This window comes from Triticum aestivum, chromosome 5D, assembly GCF_018294505.1.
Source record: "Triticum aestivum cultivar Chinese Spring chromosome 5D, IWGSC CS RefSeq v2.1, whole genome shotgun sequence".
NCBI lineage: Eukaryota > Viridiplantae > Streptophyta > Magnoliopsida > Poales > Poaceae > Triticum > Triticum aestivum.
This window is the reverse complement of record NC_057808.1, coordinates 300,584,330-300,605,884: the sequence shown is the minus strand read 5'-3', so window position 1 is coordinate 300,605,884 and position 21,555 is coordinate 300,584,330. Positions and strand designations below refer to the sequence as shown.

The window sequence follows — 21,555 nt, the reverse complement described above, 5'->3', positions numbered from 1 at the left end:
TATCAACAGAAACAGCACCTCCAATAGAAATAATCTCTATTAATGAGACACCAAAGTGTCGCTATCAACCTTAATAATCTGTATTACTGTATTGCAGGTTGAGGCACTAAAAGAAAGTATACAGTGTGTTGTAGAGGTCACATGTCGACCAGTTCCGTGAGAGCGAGGTTATTGTCTTAATGCCATTCATTCATCATTCCTTCTCCCCTCTTATTGGAGAAGAACTAGTCAGTCAACGCCAATGCTCGCACCTTGAAGCCCCGAACAACAGTACTAATAAAAATATGTATGTCAACTATATCGCACCAATCTAAATCTTCAAAAGTACTGTTGCTTATTAAGGTTGTTGTTTGCACTATGGGCGGGCGATTCATTAGGCGAAAGCCCTAGAGATGCCTCCCTCCCTCCCTTGTCTCTTTGCTTGCCGTCCCCCATGGATCTTGCCACGACGGCCGTGGCCCGAGCCTTGAATACGCTATACATGTGGCGTGCGGCCTGCCATAACAAAAAGGTTCTATAGGGTCACTTCTATTGGAACGGGTTTCATTCAATGGCGTTGACTTCGATCACGGCGGACGATGGAGACGTCTATGATGTCATTCCCTTCTCGAAGTATCGTTATTGCAGGTCGTGGCACCCCACTCGTGATGCTCCAGAGAAAACCTAGATCTGCATCTACCGAATCGGACGATGATGGTACCTTTGATGCCGTTGTCCCTCCTGAGGGCATCGTTTTGGAGCAAGTGCTAGTTGGACGGGACAAGCGGAAGAGCGGTGTCTCATCCACTGCAAGGCCGGCGGCGGATCCCGGTGGCATGGTGCTGCGGAGGTTCGGCGACGGGCGCATGTGGACAGATTCGTGTAGGATGGTGGAGTTGTCTGGCGTCGTGGTGCCGTCGACGGCAGGCCAGGCAAGGTCGACGGGTCAGTTGCTGCTCTGGAGATGGACCAGTGGAAGATGGCGGCGGCAGCCTCTGAGAGCGTCGGTCCGGTATGGGACCCAGTCCCGGTATGTGGCTGGGCTGGGGCATCCGGCTTTAGATGTTAGGGTTTGGTGCGATGTCCGTTTGATATTAGGCCTGAATATTCGGCACACCTTCTTCAATGCACTAGGAGTAGCAACAGGTGTTGCCTAGATGATGGCTTCAGACTCACTGATGTATTACTTTGTATGGTCTCTGTGAATAATTAATAAGATGGCCGCATGCATCGTCCAGATGCAGAGGCCGGGGGTTTATCCTCCTTTTTAAAAAAATTTGTTTTTCTTCTCTTCTCGGATAGAAGCTAACCTGATTTTATGTCACTCTCACTTGTGTTTAGTGGAGCGAGGACATATATCATCAATCTCCTAAAAAATCATCTCCAATTTGCGCTTAGGTCCTAACCCTAAGGCTGGTGAGACGGGTTACTGTGTGCAGCTAATGCTAACCCCTGAGGCATTGCCCTCTCGCCGTGCCACTGCATTGCATGCGGTGTAGTTATCAACTGAGTTGTTTTCTCGATGGTGCTGTTTCCTTTCCTTGGTGCATTCGTCTTGGCAGCCACAGCAGTTCATGTCGCCGGTCAGCAAGAAGGTTGGTTTCTAACCTCAAGGACGTACATCGATCGTATCCGTCCATGCATGTGTCCATACAACACTGAAACGCTCGTGCTGATATTTTGCCACGAAGTACGCCGGCTTTGATCGATAATTTATCTTTTTTCGTCCTTGTTGTGCTACGTGCGATCAATCAGGTTTTCTGAGCATCGACTGCGGCCTGGATGCCAGATTCAGCAGGCGCAAGGACACCTACACAAACATCGCCTACATCTCTGACAGTCCGTACGTGGACGGCGGGGAGAACCACAGGGTGGCCGCCGACCAGGAGAGCTCTACTAACGACGTCTCCCTGCTAACGCTGAGGAGCTTCCCGTCCGGCCTACGGAATTGCTACACGCTCCCCACGGAGAGCGGTGCCAAATATCTGGTCCGGATGGAGTTCTTCCACGGCAGATACGACGGCAAGAGCAGCCCCTTGTCGCTGCAGTTCGACCTGCACCTGGGCACCAACTACTGGGACACGGTCACGCTCCAAGACACGACCGACGACTGGTGGTCCGAGGCAATATTCGTCGCGTGGTCCAGCTGGGTGCCGGTGTGCCTGCTGAATACCGGCACCGGCACGCCGTTCGTCAACACGGTGGAGTTGAGGCCGCTCGGGGCCTCGCTTTACCCGGACGTCACCATCGACGAGTCCATATCCATGTATCGAAGGGCGAATATGGGGGGAAATTTTACCCTGTAGGTATGAAGCTAGCTCTGGTTTTGTGATGCTACGTACTCTCCCCATCCACATATACTCCCTCTGTTCCGAAATGTAAGTCGTTTAAGGGTTTGACGTGTAAATTTCGTAACGCTTGTAAATTTCGTAACGCTACGAGAATTTTTCACTTTCCAGAAATGCCCTCCCACCACCGCTCGCTCTCACCCACTCGAGCTCACTCTCTCGTTCCCCTCTCACCCACCCGGCCACCCCTCTCTCGCTCCCCTCCAGATCCCCGGCGTCGCCGGCCTCTCCTCGCCATCGTCACCGCTGAGCCACCCCGCTTCCTCTCTTTCTCCGCACCACCGAGCCACCCCGTTTCCTCCCACCGCCAGAAATCCACCACCCGTAGGTCAAAACCTTGATTTTTTAGGCGCCGGCGATGAGCTTCTGGCCGGCGGAGGCGCTGGATCCGCGTGCTTCGACGCCGGCGACGAAGCGACATGGATCCGGGTGGGATGCTGCTGGAGGACTTCGGGCTGTGGGTGGACCTGGTGCGGCGCATCCGCGAGGTGCTGGCCAACTACCCGGAGGGCACCACCGCGCTGCGGGACGCCGGGAGCTCATCCAGAACGCCGACGATGCCGGGGCCTCGTGCGTCCGCCTCTGCCTCGACCGCCGCGCCCATGGGTCCCGCTCGCTGCTCGCCCCCGCGCTTGCACAGTGTACGCCAGCAACGACGCCGCCTTCACCGACGAAGAGTTCGCCAGCATCCCCCGCATCGGCGGCCGCAAGAAGTCCTCCCAGGCCTGGAAGACCGGCAGCAAGATGGGCGCTAGCTACACTCTCTATCGCTGCCGAGCTCTGCTTCGAGCTGCTGCTCTTTCAATTTGAGCTGCGCTAGCTAAGCTCTTTCAATCTGAACCAGTACGTGTTCATTTTCTACTCGTACGAATGTTGCTGCTGTTTTGTGTTGCCACCTACGAATGCTGCTGCTAATTTGAGTTCTACTGTTAATTTGAGAACAATATGCTTAGCAAGGACCCACTGTTAATTTGGAGTAGCAACTGTACTCCATTGAAGTACTGTTACTGTTAATTTGCAAACTGAATTTGGAGTAGCAGCATACTGAATTTTGTATACTGAATTTGGAGTATGAAGCAGCTGTATGGATTACTGTTAATTTTGCATACTGAATTTGAGTAAAATGGAGTAGCTCTGTCACTGAATTTGGTTGGTAAAGATGCAGTAGCAGTAGGAGTTTTTACTGCACCTAACTAAGGTAGCTGCTGGGGTTAATTAGTTACCGTGCCTAATTAATTATCATGTGTAATCTGAACTGGTGTGTGTACCAAGTGATGATGGTTCTTAAGTTTAGCATGCATCACCAAGTTAATTGGGCGCCTAATTGCCAACTCTTGTGTCAGGAACATATATTCATAATGGAATAAAAACAACTTGCCAAGTTCTTTTGTGACTGGAACATATTCAGAATGGAATAAAAACAACTTGCCAAGTTCTTTTGTGACTGGAACATATTCAGAATTTATTTCTACTCCAGTTCAGTTGCTTAATTTTCTTGGAGTACATTTGCTTAATTTTCTTGGAGTACATTTAACTTGGAGTACTTCAATACTCCAAGATTTGCTTAATTTGTGAACTGGAGTAGTTTTCAGAATGGAATGAAAACTAATGGCAGTACATTTGCTTAATTCGCTTTGAGTACATTTAACTTGGAGTCCTCTGGTACTCCAAGATTTGCTACTCAAACAAATTTTGAGTACTTGCACTTGCACACAACACTACTCAGCAATTTTCAATTAATTTTCTTGGATTACTCCATCTTGCTCTGTTAGGTTATCTTGCATTTCCTGTTAATTACTCCATCTTGGATACTTGGAGCACTGATGATGATTGCTGCTGTTATGTTAGGACTTGCAAGCAGTAGTTTTAGTACTTTAGTGTAGGACTTGCAACAAGAGGAGAGCTACTGTAGTATACTCCTCTTGTGCCCTCCATATTCTTGCTCTGTTCTTTCTCTCTTCTCTCTCTTCTCTCTTCTACAGTAAATATGAGCCCTACAATAATATGATTTGTGACCTTGAATGTTTTTTTCCATCAGATTGTTTTAAAGAAGGGCTAATGAAAAAAGATGTGTGAGGGTATCAGTCATTCTCATGCCGGCATGCTGCACTTTTCAGCTAGCAGGTTGGTATCTCAACATTTCTCCATTCAAGTCATTTCCCATAGTGTTTTTTCGAAGCACTAACTGCAGATTTGCATACTAAGAATGACTGGAGTATTATATTTACATCAAATTATGTCAAAAAATTTAGATTGTTCAGTCATACCATAGTGTTTAAAAGTTTGGACATTCTGAAGATTCAAATAAAAATAGACATGTGCACAGTTTACTTGATCATGTCAAGTTACAGGTGAAAGTGACCCTCTTATGGGAATAATGAAGTACAGAAATGAGATCGAGTTCAAAGTAAGGCTGGGGTAAAATTTTCAAAGGCCATGATCTACTCCTTCCTGATATTCATGCTCCTGATATTCCTACTCCTATTCCTACTCAATTTTACCTTAAATGAGAGTAGCAATTGTTTCTGCCCGTTAATTCATACTCCTACTGATTTGGAGTACTGATGAAACTAAGTCCAAACCTGTTCTAAATTGACAGTACTTGTTCATCTTTTCTATTGACAGTACCGGTCCAAACCTGTTCTAAATTGACAGTACTTGTTCATCTTTTCTATTGACAGTACCGGTCCAAACCTGTATTGATAGTACATGTTCTACTCAGTGTTCATCTTTCACTGTTCAATATCACTGTTCAGTTTCAGTGTTAAATTTCAGTATTACTCCAAGATTGTACTGCATACAATTATTCAAGACAAATGATTACAACAAGTTTATGATCATCAAATTGTTTACTCAGATGCAGAGCGAGTACTGGGCGAGGAGATGAACCTAGGCGAGCAAAATTGAGAACTCCGGCTGGAGCAGCTCCTGTCCAGCGGCGAGGACTTCAGCGGCAGCAGCACCTGTGCGTGGGGAGGAACAGCACCTGGGCGCGTGCAGGCGGCAGCTCGCCTCCAACAGTGGGCGGCAGCAGAGCACCAGCTCGCCACCACCAGGGGCCGGCAGCAGAGCACCAGCTCGCCTCCACCAGCGGGCGGCAGCAGAGCACCACCTGGGCACGCGCGGGCCAGGAGGGGGCCCTGGGCGTGGGAGAGGAGGAGCGCCTGGGCAGGGGTGGAGGTGGAGGGCGGGGGAGGAGGCGGAGGTGGAAGGCGGGGATGGAGGCGGAGGTGGAAGACGCCGAGGAAGAAGACGGGCTGATTCAAAGTTTGAACTGGGGGCATAAAGGTCCATTTGCCCATTTTCACCTGGTCGGAACATATTCCCCAGCGACTTACATTTCGGAACGGAGGGAGTATATGACTTAATACATTTTTCGAGGTAGCCTTTTATCAATAATAAATTTATTAATATATAAGATGTACTCCCTTCGTCCAGAACTACTTATCGAAGAAACGAATGTATCTATACGTATTTTAATTTTAGATACATTTATTTTTATCCATTTTTGTGACAAGTAATACCGCACGAAGGGATATAAAAATCATATCATTAGAAACTTCTTTCACGTATGAATTTGATGGTATGCTTTATGTAACTTGCATGTTATATATTATTACGCTAACCCATAGTCAAAGTTTTACTTTTTTGCGAGTAACCCATAGTCTAAGTTAACTTTGAAAAACATATTAGAGCAACTCCAACGCAGTGACCCAAACAGATATGGATTTCGTTCGTTTTTTATCCGTTTGGGTCATCTGTCCGCAGTGCAGCGAACACGCCCGGATACTGGATGCACCCAACGCGCCCCGTGCTTGCCCTGCTGCTCGCTGCTCTGTTTGCTGCTGTGTTGCTGCCGCTCTAGTAGCTGCCCGCTACTTGCTGCATGCCGAGGCGCCCACTGCTTGCTGCTGTGCTCCGCTACGCGTCGGCCCAAGCCGGCCACTGCTTGCTGTTGTGCTCCGCTGCGCGCCGGCCCGGGCCGCCCGCTGCTTGCTGCCGTGCTCCGCTGACGAGGGCAACACCAGGCGAGCAGCCAGACAGAAAATGGCAGGGCCCTCTCGCGACGTCTGCTGCCGGAAGGACTGCTCCCGCTCGACTACTCCGGCGAGGTGGGCGAGGTCATGGAGGTGCTGCTTCTGCCGCTGCGAGCGCCACGGCTGCCCCTCCTCCCTCTTGCGCCATGGCCCCGGGCCGCCGTCGCCGCCGGACGGACGGACTGCTCCGGCGGCCCGCACGCGGCCGCGGCCCGGTATCCCGTCGTGCTCCAGTCCGGCCAGGTCCCAAGAGCGTCGCCGAGGACGCAGAAAGGAGGAGTGCCGGAGATCTCCCTGTCACCCGCTTGCCATTCCGCGAGATATCTCCGCTGCTCTGCTCGGCTCAGCGGCTTGCGTCGGTGGCGCCTCCGGTGAGCGCCGCGGCGGCCTGCGCCGGTGGCCTCGTCGCGGCGGTTGTGGAGGCAGTGCTGGGTCACTGATAGGTGGGTCCAGGCCGGACACGAGAGGGCTGGAGCGGACAAGAGCGAGCGATGGGAGCGTCCGCTTTTGTCTGCCGCGGACCCATTTCTTTCCATATTTGCATTCAATTTCAGTCCGGGCCGTACAGTAAGCAAGCGGACAGCGGGCGGACGCTTTATCCGTTTGGGTCACTTCATTTTTTTTGTCCGGATGACCCAAACAGTTAAAATCGATCGCCCCATTGGAGTTGCTTTTAGGTTCTATATATGTGAATGGAGGGAGTATCTTTTTCTTCCAACTGTTTCGGGCAATTAATTCCATAGAACTTTTAGAGGATTCGGATTTTTGGGGAAAAAAATCTACATAGGCTATTTGATTCACGGGAATGGAGTCCTTCAAATAATTTTGGACTAGAAAATGCATTTAACATTCGCAAGGGGATGCAGTACCATTTGTTCGATCCATGACGGGGGAACTACCGAATGTTTCTTCCGTCTCATATTAGTTATCGCTGAAATGGATGTATCTACAAGTATTTCAATGTTAGATACATCCGTCCGAGCGACCACTAATATGGGATAGAGGGAGTAATTCCCTAGGATACAACCCCCCCCCCCCCCCCCCCCAGTGAACCACGTCGATACAGGCTCTTTACTAGGCCTCCAACGGTCCAACCCGATCGCCCTTGAACAAAATTAAAAAAAATGAAATTTGCCTTGTTATGGGTAGAAATAAACAATATTATAAAAATTGTCCGGAAGAAGAGTAAAGCACACGAAAATGCAATGATGCGGACAAGTAATTGCAGAAACTGTTGGTAGAAAACACATGGTGAAAAATCTTTAATTTAGCGATAGGTAGTATGGGAGAAACAAAATTTCACAATTTTTGCCATGTTAAAAATGGCAGAAGAAAGTTTTCCATGTTCATGATAAAAACTCACCTATATGTTGAAAAAAATGTTTGGCCATTTTCAAGATTCATGTATTTTAAAAAACTCCATCTTAAAACACAAGCAAAAGTAGCCATGTTATATGGACTAAAACAAATGCTAGGTATGCCATCGTAAAAACACAAAAATGTTTGCCATGGTGTATGTTAAGATAACACTGCCATGCTATATACAAATAATTTGTAGTGGTATTAAAATAAATTTACCATGGTTTGTTCAATAATTTTTCAATGATGTGCACAATAAAATTACAAGTCCAAAAATAATTTACTCAAAAGGAATTTACCATGGTAGGCTCAAAAATAAAAATGACGATGTATGTACAGAATAAGTTTGCCATGGTCCAAAAATATAATTCATCATGTTACAATTTTTTTTGCCATGGTACTAAATTAAATTTACCATCATGATAGTAAGAAAAAAAAAGAATTTTCCAGGATCCCAAATTATAATTTTATATGTTACAAAAAATAAAATGCCATGGTGCAAAAATAAATTTGCCATCATGAAAGTAAGAAAAAAAGAATTTTCCATGTGATTTTACTTTTTTATAAATCCTAAATTTCGTCATGTGGTTTTGCCGAAATTTGACATGCCGCTTTACAAAATTTGTCTTGTTTTTGTGAAAACAATTTCTCTTTATTTTGCCATGGACAAGTAATAACAAATTAAGAAAAATGACATCTTTCTAGAATAACATGGCAAAAACATTGTACGGAAAATCAAAAGATATAAAATGTGCACATCAGATGCAAAAAGTATATAAATTTGTCATGATTGAAAAAAAGACTGGTATGAATTTTCCATGTGACAAGGGTTTTTTTAAGAAAAAATTGCAATGTGGAGGGAAAGATTTTTCTTAGAAATATGCAAAAAAAAGAGAGTAAAAATTGCCATGTAACAAAAGTAAAAAAAAACATTCCCAAAATTTCCAGGAATAAGGAGAAAATTCCTAAAGTTTGACCTGCGAGTATCACAAAAAGACCTAAACTTTGCCATGTTTGAAAGCCAAAAAATGTTATGAATTTCCCCTGTGAACAGGAAAAAAATTCTCTAATTTGCCATGTGTTGTACGCAAAAGGTGTGTGTTTTGCCATGTGACTAGTAGAAACATTCCTAAAATTGCCATGTCTTGTACACAAAAAGGCGTACACAAAATTTGCCATGTCTCAGACATGTTTTGGTAAAATTTGCCATGTCTTTGCACAAAATTTGTCAAAGCAACCGTATGTACAATAATTGATTTGCCATGTTATAGAACAGTAGTAGATTTGCCATGTTATAGAGCATTTTGTTCTTAATATTGCCATGGACTAAAATACAAAAACATTTTGACATGGAAAATTAGCTTCGTAGACCATGGCAAATGAGTAGAAAAACTGCTTGAATCACGACAACTATATGTATCATAGCAAAAGTTACTACCCTATATCATGGCAAATTAAAGTTGATTTTTCTTTGAACTAACTCTGAAATTTCCAGGGAAACAAAAACATGATTTAATTTGACATGGCGCACAAGTTGAGTTGACATGGCAGCATATTTTAAGTTTCCAAAGGCAACATGTTATGTTTTTGTTTGCCATGGCAAAAAACATATTTAATTTCACATAATAACAAAATTTTAGCATTTTGCCATGTTTTTTTAATGGAAGTAAGAAAAAACTTGTGAACATAACATTTTTTTCTAAAATTTGCCATGTGAACAAAACAAAATATTTCTAAAACTTGCCATGCTAACAAAAAAGGTGGTATCTAATCGTGAAGAGCATGGGAAATTAATAATCTTTGCAATATTTTGGAAACATAAAGGTTTTGAATTTGTCATGTGATCATTAGAATCATTTTTGAATTTTTTTTTGCTACGTTCTTATGTGTATAGAAGATGCACACACATCCTGAGTTGCTACGTTCTTGTGAAAAACCTTTATTCTTTGAATTACAGGAGTCAAAAAACTTTTGTGAAACATTTGGAACTTCTCATATCATTTGTCAAGCTCTTCTGAAGTTTCTCTAAACTTGGGATAATTAATGCAGGCCCATTTTAAGTTTCTGACACAGTAGCAATCTCACTATGCAAACAGTTCACTTTCATTTTATTTTTCAATGATGAATTATTATTTTCATGAAGGTTTCCCGACGATCCATATGACCGCTACTGGGGTTCGGAAACCAGCTCATCATGGGCAAACCTTTCCACCAAAAAGCACATCCAGCAGGACGACAACAGCGTCGCGGTACCCGTCCTTGTTCTTCAGGCAGCCGTCAGTACTATAAACAATGTCATCGTACTAAACGTTGGTACATGGAGAGTGTACAAAAGGTCGTTCGAGTTTAAGTTCTTCCTACACTTTACCGATATCCAAAACACCCAGCTCCGGCGGTTCGATCTCTATGTGAACGACGAACAGTGGTTGCAGACATACAGCCCCCCGTACCTGGACATTTCTTATATCTATTCTTCTGCCTGGAATAAGACTACAGACGGCAAGTACAATATCACTCTTGCAGCCAGCCCTACATCCGTGCTGCTTCCGATGATCAATGCATACGAGGTTTACAACAACATCCCCCACGATACTCCGAGGACGTCCACCAAAGACTGTGAGATGCCTCCCCTCCTCCTTTTTATATATTTCCATGCCCACTCATAAATGTTCACTGCAGACATGTTTGGTTTTTGTTTATAAATAAGTGGCCGTATGCATCGCCCAGATGCAGAGGCCGGAGGTCATCCTCCTTTTCTAAAAAAAAAAACTTCTTTATACAAATGCGCGCACTTACTCCATTCGCAAACAAAGATGTTTTATTTGTAAAACATGTCAAGTTGTAAAACATCATGTTTAGGATAATGTATGATTAGTTGAAACAACTACTCCCTCCTTCCAAGTTTACAAGGCTTATTTTGTTTGTCTTAAGTCAAACTTGTTCAAGTTTGACCAAATTTATTGAGAAAAAATAACATCTACAACTTTATACAAGTATAATCTGAAAATATACTTCATGTTAGATCTAGTGATACTGATTTGGTACCGTAGATGTTGATACTTTTTCGACAAACTCGATCAAATTTAAAAAGATTTTTGCAACAAATTTTGAAAAGATTTGGCTTAAGACAAACCAAATGAGCCTTGTAAACCCATACCCATCTGGAGGGAATAGACATTTATAACTTGAATGCATATCTTAACACAGGAAATCAAGAAAATGATCATAGGTTCAGCAGTACATCAACTCATGCTTCCGCACAGGCTATAACATCCTATGTTACCATGTGACTGCTCGATTGAACAGGAAAGAAGACGAGAATGAGTAGATTTTTTTTGAGCAGTTCGAGAATGAGATGACGAGAGAAAGAAACAATCTCGGTTTCTTTAAAAGCCTGAACCAACTAGAGCAAAATAGCTCACCAATCCATGAAGCAAAACAGTGCCTCCCGTTTCCTGTTCGGCGCTTATGGCGCCAGTTACATCCTTTTTCGGTCACTGGGCATGATTCCGTCGGTACCTTAACTGGGCAGCTCAATTGGGTCACTCTCATCACTGGGTTTTTTTCGGACCAATTCTCTGGGTTTTGCTTCCCTCTATCTTTGACCAGTTTCTGACGGTTTTCATGTGTTTCTCCTTTTTATTTTTGTTTGCTTTTATTTTTCATTTTCATTTATTCCATTATCTTTTTTTCAAAAAGTGCGAATAATTTTCAAATTCATTAAAATTCTCCAATTTCTTGATTTTTTTTTATTCACAAACAGATTTTTTGAATTTGTGAAAGTTTTTCAAACCCTTGTTTTTTTAATTCATGTTTTTTTCAAATTGGTGATTTCTTTTAGATATGTGAACTTTTTCAAATTTGTGAACATTTTTTTATTGAATTCTTGATATTTTTTGTAAAATAGTTTTGTAGAAGTCTATTGTCAACGGTCAATGCTCAGATGTCAAAGGCCAACGGCAAGGTCATCAGGTAAAGGAGTCAGTGGTCAACAAAGGTAGACCACCCACTCACCCGCTAGCGTGAGATACGGTTTGTTAGGCTGGCCCACCCATCTGCTCGCGTGGGCGGCTGGTTGGGTTACCTGGGGCAACAAGTGTGTACAATGCTAGGTGTTTAGGAAGGTGCTTAGAAAAATAAATTGGGTTTTTTTGAAGTATCCGTGTCTATTTTTACAGGAGAGACGTCTAATTAAGCGTCTATCCAGTACAAATAAGCATCGATGCTTAAGAAAATACTGGTTTATTTCTCGAAACACCTCTCCTAAGCATCTTGCATTGTACAAGGCCTTAGGAGGTCTCGTGGAGTCGTGGTGCCTCCACCTCCATTGTAACGCCCGGATAATTAGGCTACATTAAAACTCTCCTATGATGCCATGTCATCTCTGTTACTGTTGCTAATCAAGTGTTAGTTCAAAACATTTCAAATTCAAAAAATGAATTAGTGACAAACACCCAAAGTTTTCAAAAATCAAAACAAAAATGTTCGGTGGGTGCCAAATATTGCACTGGTAATTATTGTGAAGAAAACATTTTTTTAGAAAGTGCCTAAGTATTTTAAAGTGAAATAAACAGAAAAGAAAAATAAAGAAAAGAAAAGAAAAGAAAAAGACCCCCTCCCCTCACAGGACCAGGCGGCCCAGCTCACAGGCCCACCTGGCCCAGCTGGCCAACTGCCAGCCCACTCCCCCTCCCCGGTCGGTTCTCTGTGCCGCCGACCCCGTCGCTACAGGAGGCTGGTCGTCGCCGCACCACCTCGCCGGCGCCGTCCCGAGAGGATAAGGTCGCCAGCGCCCCCCGCCTCCTCGGGCCCCTCTCCTACTCGCCCCCTGGCTTCCCCACTCCTCTCTCCCCCCTCCCCCAGATCTGTTGCGCCGCGCTGGCTCACGCGTAGCCGTCGCCGCGGCCTCGCTGTGCGTGTGGCCACCGGCGGCCGTCCTCCGTCCGCCTGCGTCCAGGAGCCCCCCTCCCCCGTCCTCGACCGCGACGACCGCGACCACGCCACGAACCTTGGAGCCCCTCTGCCTCGCCGGATCGCCGCCTTCCCCGTTTGGTCGTCGCCGTCGCCGTCCACTCCAGCCCCCCTGCTGCTACTAAGTTGTCGCCGGCCACCGTGTGCCTCATTGTGAGCCCCGCCCCCTTTCCCCCTCTCCTCGCGCTTCTCTTATTGCCCCGTAGCTGCTCCCACCGTCGTGCCCGAGCTCGTCGCCGCGGTGGTGCTCGCTGCCGTGGCCACGGCTCGCAGAGCTCGCGGCCGACCACCCCGCCGTGCTCACCACCTCCGCCTGCGCCCACTGCACGCGCCCGCTTCCCCTCTGTTCCCCCCTTCGTTCGCTGCCCATGTTACGCCCCGCCGCCGTAGTCGTAGCTCACCGCCGCCCTGCTGCGTCACCGCCGTGGCCACCGCTGCCCCGTCCGAGCCCTCAATCGTGCTCCTGGTGTTCCCAGGAGCCCGGCGAGCCCTTCCTCTCGCCCTCTCGTGCCCCTAGCCCATTCCCAACGTGGCCCCGAACGCCGCCGCCGCCGCCCATGCTCGCCGCCGATGGTTATTCCGGCCGTCCCCGGGCGAGCCACCACCACCACCCGACACGGCGTCGTGCGCGTGTTCGAACGATGCCAACCGCACGCGAAACGGCCGCCCCTAGCACGATTCCGGTGAGGTCCCGAGCGCCTCCGCCGTTGTTTTGGTCGCCGGAGCCACTCCGACGCCGGTCGCCGACGTGGCTGGCCTGGGGTCACCCTAGAGCCACTGCCAGTGGGCCCCGTGGGTCCCAGCTGACTGGGTTGACCCAGTCAACTGCTGACCAGGCAGCCCAGTGCCACTGACCCGTGGGCCCCACCACCTATATTAATTAATTAAAATGTTTTAATAATTAAAACCTAATTAGTTACTAATTAGAGACTGACATGTGGGGCCCAGTGGCTAATTAACCTCAGATTAGTTTAATTTAAACTCTGTTAGTTAACAGTGGCTGACATGTGGGCGCCACCTGTCTGGTTTGACTGGTCAGTCGACCTGTTGACGTGCTGACGTCAGCATTGCATCATGCTGATGTCATAATTCTCTTTTCTATTAATTTAAATAATATCAGAAAATGATTAAATCTTTAGAAAATCATATAAAATAATCCGTAACTCGGATGAAAATACTTTCTACATGAAAGTTGCTCAGAACGACGAGACGAATCCGGATACGCAGCCCGTTCGTTCACCACACGTCCCTAGCATAGTGAACCTGCAACATTTCACCTCCGGTCCATCTGTCCGAAAACACGAAACATTGGGAATACTTTTCCGGATATTTCCCCCCTTTGTCGGTATCACCTAGTACCGCGTTTGGGCACACCTAGCCTCACGCTTTGTCATGTCATGCATCTTTATGCATCTGTTTGCATTGTATTCATTGTTTCTTCCCCCTGTTCTCTCTGGTAGACTACGAGACCGACGCCGCTGCTGGTGCCCCGACCGACTACGCTGTTGACGACCCCTCCTTCTTGCCAGAGCAATCAGGCAAGCCCCCCCCTTGATCACCAGATATCGCCTATTCTTCTCTATACTTCTTGCATTAGAGTAGTGTAGCATGTTACTGCTTTTCGTTAATCCTATCCTGATGCATAGCCTATCCTTGCTACTACTATTGTTACCTTAACCTGCAATCCTACATGCTTAGTATAGGATGCTAGTTTTCCATCAGTGGCCCTACATTCTTGTCCGTCTGCTGTGCTATACTATCGGGCCGTGATCACTTGGGCGGTGATCAGGGTATATACTTATATACTCTATACATGACACCTGTGGTGACTAAAGTCGGGTCGGCTCGTAGGAGTACCCGCAAGTGGATCTTTGTGGCGGAGCGAGAGGGCAGGTTGAGACCGCCTAGGTGAGAGGTGGGCCTGGCCCTGGACGGCGTCCGCGGTTACTTTAAAATAACACGCTTAACGAGTTCTTGGTATTTGATCTGAGTCTGGCCATTTGGTCTATACGCACTAACCAACTACGCGGGAACAGTTATGGGCACTCGACGTCGTGGTATCAGACGAAGCCTTCGTGACGTCAGCGACTAAGTGGCGCGCGCCGGATTGGATTGGAACGCCACTAGGCTAGGTCTGCTTCCGGCCGCGTACGCAACGTGCAGGTGTGCAATGGGCGATGGGCTCAGACCCCTGCGCGCATAGGATTTAGACCGGCGTGCTGACCTCTCTGTTGTGCCTAGGTGGGGCTGCGACGTGTTGATCTTCCGCGGCCGGGCATGACCCAGAAAAGTGTGTCCGGCCAAATGGGATCGAGCGTGTTGGGTTATGTGGTGCACCGCTGCAGGGAAGTTTATCTATTCGAATAGCCGTGTCCCTCGGTAAAAGGACGACCCGGAGTTGTACCTTGACCTTATGACAACTAGAACCGGATACTTAATAAAACACACCCTTCCAAGTGCCAGATACAACCCGGTGATCGCTCTCTAATAGGGCGACGAGGAGGGGATCGCCGGGTAGGATTATGCTATGCGATGCTACTTGGAGGACTTCAATCTACTCTCTTCTACATGCTGCAAGATGGAGGCTGCCAGAAGCGTAGTCTTCGACAGGATTAGCTATCCCCTCTTATTCTGGCATTCTGCAGTTCAGTCCACTGATATGGCCCTTTACACACATACCCATGCATATGTAGTGTAGCTCCTTGCTTGCAAGTACTTTGGATGAGTACTCACGGCTGCTTTCCTTCCTCTTTTCCCCCTTTCCTTTCTACCTGGTTGTCGCAACCAGATGCTGGAGCCCAGGAGCCAGAAGCCACCGTCGACGACGACTCCTACTACACTGGAGGTGCCTACTACTACGTGCAGCTCGCTGACGACGACTAGGAGTAGTTAGGAGGATCCCAGGCAGGAGGCCTGCGCCTCGTTCGATCTGTATCCCAGTTTGTGCTAGCCTTCTTAAGGCAAACTTGTTTAACTTATGTCTGTACTCAGATACTGTTGCTTCCGTTGACTCGTCTATGATCGAGCACTTGTATTCGAGCCCTCGAGGCCCCTGGCTTGTATTATGATGCTTGTATGACTTATTTATGTTTTAGAGTTGTGTTGTGATATCTTCCCGTGAGTCCCTGATCTTGATCGTACACATTTGCGTGCATGATTAGTGTACGATTGAATCGGGGGCGTCACAAGTTGGTATCAGAGCCGACTGCCTGTAGGAATCCCCCTTTCCACACTCCTTGGCCGAAGTCGAGTCTAGACATTACAAAACTTTTACTAACATGGCCGTGTGTCTTACGGGCCCACGTCGCCATTGGGTGGTACTAGGATCTTTTACTCCTCGACCTTTACTCTGGGACTCTGAACTCTCTTCTACTCGGGTCAAACGAATTTACTAACTCTAACACTAGGATCCCGTGACCGCATTCACCCCAAAGTTGGATAAGCCATAGTTATTTCTTAGAATAGTATTTTGAACAATTCACACACTGTCATTTGACTCCTTTGAAACATTTTTGCTTTCAGATGGAACCCACGAGGCAGGTCGTGCGCCACACGACGGCCATTGGTGCCTCGGGATCACCTGCTGTGCTAGCTGAGATGATGACCTATCTGGGTTATCGCTAGCACCCTGAGTACACCGTCTACGAGGAGTACCAGGACTTTAACCAGGAGCAGTACCGTGCCATCGTCCACCTCTACTCTCGGGAGTATGACTCCACTACTGTGTTGCACACCGCTCATGGTGTTGGAGTGACCATCGATATGGCTATCCACGATGCTGCTTATGCTGCTCTGACACGTCTTCGTGGAGAGTATCGGGAGTTGGACACCTCCCCTTTCAGGCACATTGCTATCGCATCTGATGTTGGTGCGGAGGGATACTATACTGCTGCCTACTCCACTGTCACCCGAGAGCCCTTCTACCATCAGAACCTAGTTCTGCATGCTGATGGGCTAGATCGAGCTAACCGAGCTCTTCGCCACGAGTTGTACACCACCCATCAGCACCTTTACCGTGCTCTGAAGTTGTTGCACCCCTTTGTCCGATCTAGAGAGCTGCCCCGTTCTGCGATCTACCCAGCCAGGATTGTGATGCCCCAAGGTGTCGGCTGGCCAGATGTGGGAGGCTACTCTCCCGCACTTGGTCCTCTTCTGCCACCTGAGCGTCAGGTTCTGCACAAGAGTATTCGCGGACCCCCGGTTGCTGACGTGGAGTTCCCGATGCGACACTACCAGCTTTCAGGCTACACCTACCTCCACAGTACCTCTTGGGACTGATGTAGGCTTGCTTGTTAGTGTTAGATGCATTCGCCGCGAGCCTGTGTGCCGCCTATGGTGTTTTAGTCTATGTACTGAACTCTGTGTACTGAACTCTATGCACGACCCCTTTTGTAAGTTATGCCGACTACTATGTAGTAGCTATCGTGCTCCTTTCATTATGCATGCTTCATCATGAATGATTCTTGTCTTTGCAAATTTCTCAATGCTGAACTACCCCTGTTATATATTAGCAGGATGGTTAGACCAGGTGGTCGTGGTAGTGGTGGCAATGCCCCACCACCACCTGAGTACATGGCTGGTATGATCCAACAGTTCGAACTGAACCGCCAATTCATGGAAAATATGATGGCACAGTTTCCTCGCCCCAATATGGACCAGCAGCCAACCCTAGTAACTCTACAGGATTTCATGCGCCTCAACCCAACTGTGTACCGTAGCTCAACTCAGCCTCTGGATGCTGATGACTGGCTCCGTGACATCACCTATGAGATGGAGTCTGCCGGTGTAGCCCCTGCCAGCTATGTCACCTTTGCTTCCTTCTTCCTGAAGGGACCCGCAGCTCAATGGTGGGACAGCCACAGGTGTACTCTGCCAACTGGAACAATCATCACTTGGCCAGACTTCCAAGCTGCTTTTCGTGCCCGCTTCATTCCTCAGGGAGTCATGGACCGGAAGAAGCGTGAGTTCCGCAACCTCACCCAAGGCAACAAAACTGTTGAAGCATATCAGCGGGAGTTTCTGGATTTGTCTCGCTATGCTGAAGAGGACATTGCAACTGATGCCCGTAGACAGGAGAAGTTCCGTGACGGTCTTCAAGATGACATCAAGCTCGCACTTCTAGTGCATGACTTTGCTGATTTCGCCACCTTGGTGAACAAGGCCATCAATGTCGAAACTGGTCTGCAGGAATACCAGAGCTTTCACAGGCGCAAGCATGACATGGGCTCATCTTCGGGCCCGCCCTTGCAGAAGCGTAAGATATGGATCCCGAACAGCATGTACCGTCCAAATGCATCTGCCCCAAGGCAGACCTATGTTGCACCTCGTCTGCCTCCACCACCATCTAGGCAGCCAAGACTTCCAGCTCCACCACCCCAAGCTCCTGTTCCCACTCCCAATAATGGTCTGTGCTTTAGGTGTGGACAACCAGGACACCGTGCTAGAGAATGCAACCAGAACCAGAATCAACTGGCCCTTCCAGCAACTGGCCATGGAAGCAACCAGCCCCGCAGCAACAAGGCCAAGTCTTATGGTCGTGTTCATGCCAACCACGTTGATCTCAATGAAGCTCAAGACCAGCCTGCTACCGTGATGGGTACAATCCTCGTAAATTCAGTACCAGCATCCGTTTTATTTGATACAGGTGCATCGCATTCATTCATGTCAGAAGATTTTGCATACAAGCACGACGTTAAATGTGAGGAGATGAACACCTCGGTAGTGGTCAAAACCCCCGTGGGACAGTGTCAAACCTCCCTGGTTGGCATCGACATCCCCGTGGAAATCGAAGGGCTGGAATTCTATGCCTCTCCCATTATCCTGAAGTCGTCTAGCATCGACCTCATTTTGGGGATGGATTGGTTGAAAGCGCATACTGCTTCTATAGTTTGCGCCACTAAGACCGTCCATCTACTTCATCCTTCAGATGAAATAGTTACTTACCAAGCTCATCTGGTGCAAAATGCCGAGGCCAGGCTCTATGCATTGAATCCATTGAACGCTGCACCACTAGAGGGCATTGAAAGCATTCCCGTCGTGTGTGAATTCCTCGACGTCTTTCCTGAAGAACTTCCAGGGATTCCCCTTGCTAGAGCTGTCGAATTCATCATCGACTTGAAACCAGGCACCACTCCTATAGCCAAACGACCCTACAAGATGCCGCCGCATGAACTCCTTGAGCTTAAGGAGGAAATCGACAAATCTCTTCGCAAAGGATTCATTCGCCCAAGTTGCTCTCCTTGGGGAGCACCTTCTCTCTTTGTCAAGAAGAAGGATGGGACAAACCGATTAGTTCAAGACTACCGTCCTATAAACCAAGCTACCATTCAGAATAAATACCCTCTTCCTCGGATCAATGATCTGTATGATCAACTGGCGGGTTCGTCAGTGTTCTCTAAGCTCGACTTGAGGTTGGGTTACCACCAGATCCGTGTTCGTGAAGAGGATATCCCAAAGACCGCCTTCGTGACTCGATATGGTTCATATGAGTACACCGTCATGTCTTTCGGTTTAACCAATGCTCCAGCCACCTTCTCTCGTTCGATGAACTATATATTCATGGATTACCTCGACAAGTTCGTCGTGGTTTATCTGGATGATATCCTGGTATTTTCCAAGAACGAAGAGGAACATGCTGAACATCTTCGTCTTGTGTTGGAAAAGCTACGAGAGCATCAACTATATGCCAAGTTCTCCAAATGTGAATTTTGGCTACCCGAAGTAACCTATCTTGGGCATGTCATCTCTAAGGATGGAATTGCCGTCAACCCTGAACGAGTCCAGGCTATCCTTGATTGGACTCCTCCCAAGAACGTTAAGCAAGTCAAAAGTTTTCTCGGTCTCGCCAGCTATTGTCGTCGATTCGTCGAGAACTTCTCCAAGATCGCCAGGCCTCTGACTAACCTGTTGCATAAGGGCGTCAAGTTCCAATGGACAGACAAATGTCAGGAAAGTTTCCAGGCACTCAAAGACAAGTTGACTTCTGCTCCAGTGCTTGCTCCACCTGATACTAAGGACTTCGTCATTTACTGCGACGCTTCCCGTCAAGGATTAGGCTGTGTCCTAATGCAAGACCGCAAAGTGATTGCTTATGCCTCTCGGCAATTGCGCCCTCACGAAGAGAACTACCCAGTTCACGACCTCAAACTTGCTGCTTTCATTCATGCGCTGAAACAGTGGCGACATTACCTTCTCGGTAATTGTTGCAAGATCTTCACTGACCACCAAAGTCTGAAGTATCTGTTTACCCAGCCAGACCTGAACCTCCGTCAGCAGAGATGGATGGAGATTGTTGCAGACTTTGACTTGGGTATTTCCTATACGCCAGGCAAGGCTAATGTAATGGCTGATGCCTTGAGCCGCAAGTCTTACTGCAACCACCTCCAGGTTCACAAAGTTCAGCCCTCGCTTGTTGAAGAATTCAGAAAGCTGAACCTCCATATTGTTCCTCCGGGTGCACTCGCTCCCCCTCCTAAGGAGTTTCGCAAGATGAACCTCCGTGTTGTTTCCCAGGGTTCCCTCAATACCCTGGCCGTCGAACCAGATCTCTTGGACTCCATCAAGAGAATACAGGGATATGACTCTGAAGCCCACAAGATTAAGCGCTACCTCGCAGAAGGAAAGCCCTCATTCTTCACTATTGCTGAAGATGGCACTTTGTACTTCAAGGGCTGCCTAGTGGTGCCATGTGCAGAGAAAAACCTGGATATGACTCAGGAAGTTATGAAAGAAGCTCATGATACGCCTCTATGTATCCATCCTGGTAGTACAAAGATGTACCAAGACATCCGTCAGAGATTCTGGTGGTCTAATATGAAGCAAGACATTGCTCGTTATGTTGCTGAGTGTGACGTTTGCCGTCGTATCAAAGCAGAACATCAAAGGCCTGCTGGAACTCTGCAACCTATCTCTATTCCTGAATGAAAATGGGACCATGTTGAGATGGACTTCGTCACTGGATTTCCCAAATCACAGAAAGGTAATGATGCTATTCTTGTCATCATTGACCGGCTTTCCAAAGTTGCACATTTTCTGGGGGTCAAAGAAACGATCACTGCTAGTCAGCTGGCAACGCTCTATATGTCCAGGATTGTTTCACTCCACGGTATCCCATTGGTTATCAGCTCAGACCGTGGCAGCTTGTTCACTTCAAGATTTTGGGCAAGTTTCCAAGAAGTTATGGGAACTCATCTGTCATTCAGTACTGCGTTTCATCCTCAGTCGCAAGGGCAAGTTGAACGTGTCAACCAAGTTCTCGAAGACATGCTTCGAGCTTGTGTTATTTCCTTCGGCAAGAAATGGGAGGAATCTCTCCCGTATGCTGAGTTCTCTTATAATAATAGATATCAAGCTAGTCTGAAGATGGCCCCCTTCGAAGTGTTATATGGACGAAAGTGCCGAACCCCTCTGAACTGGTCAGAAACTGGGGAACGTCCACTCTTTGGTCCGGATATTATCCAACATGCCGAAGAACAAGTCCGTATTATTCTTGAGAATCTCAAGACTGCTCAGTCACGTCAGAAGAGTCAGTATGACCGTCATCATAAAGACATGGTCTATCAACCTGGCGAAAAGGCTTATCTTCGAGTCACACCAATGAAGGGTGCTCACCGCTTCGGGATCAAGGGCAAACTAACTCCTCGCTATATTGGCCCATTCACTATTCTCGAAAGGCGTGGAAAAGTGGCATATCAACTTGAACTTCCGCCGAACCTTTCTCAGGTTCACGATGTGTTCCACGTGTCACAGCTCCGCCGTTGCTTCAAGGACCCAATCCGAGCAGTGGATCATGAAGTGCTCGAATTGCAGCAGGACCTCTCCTATAAAGAGCATCCGGTTAGCATTCTCGACCAAGCTGAACG

General features: G+C 47.4%; 1 pseudogene; it reads left to right on the top strand.

The window, feature by feature from the left end:
* The first annotated feature begins 2,444 nt into the window (after positions 1–2,444).
* On the top strand, positions 2,445–5,888 carry LOC123121320 (sacsin-like; annotated as a pseudogene).
* Positions 5,889–21,555: the final 15,667 nt, after the last annotated feature.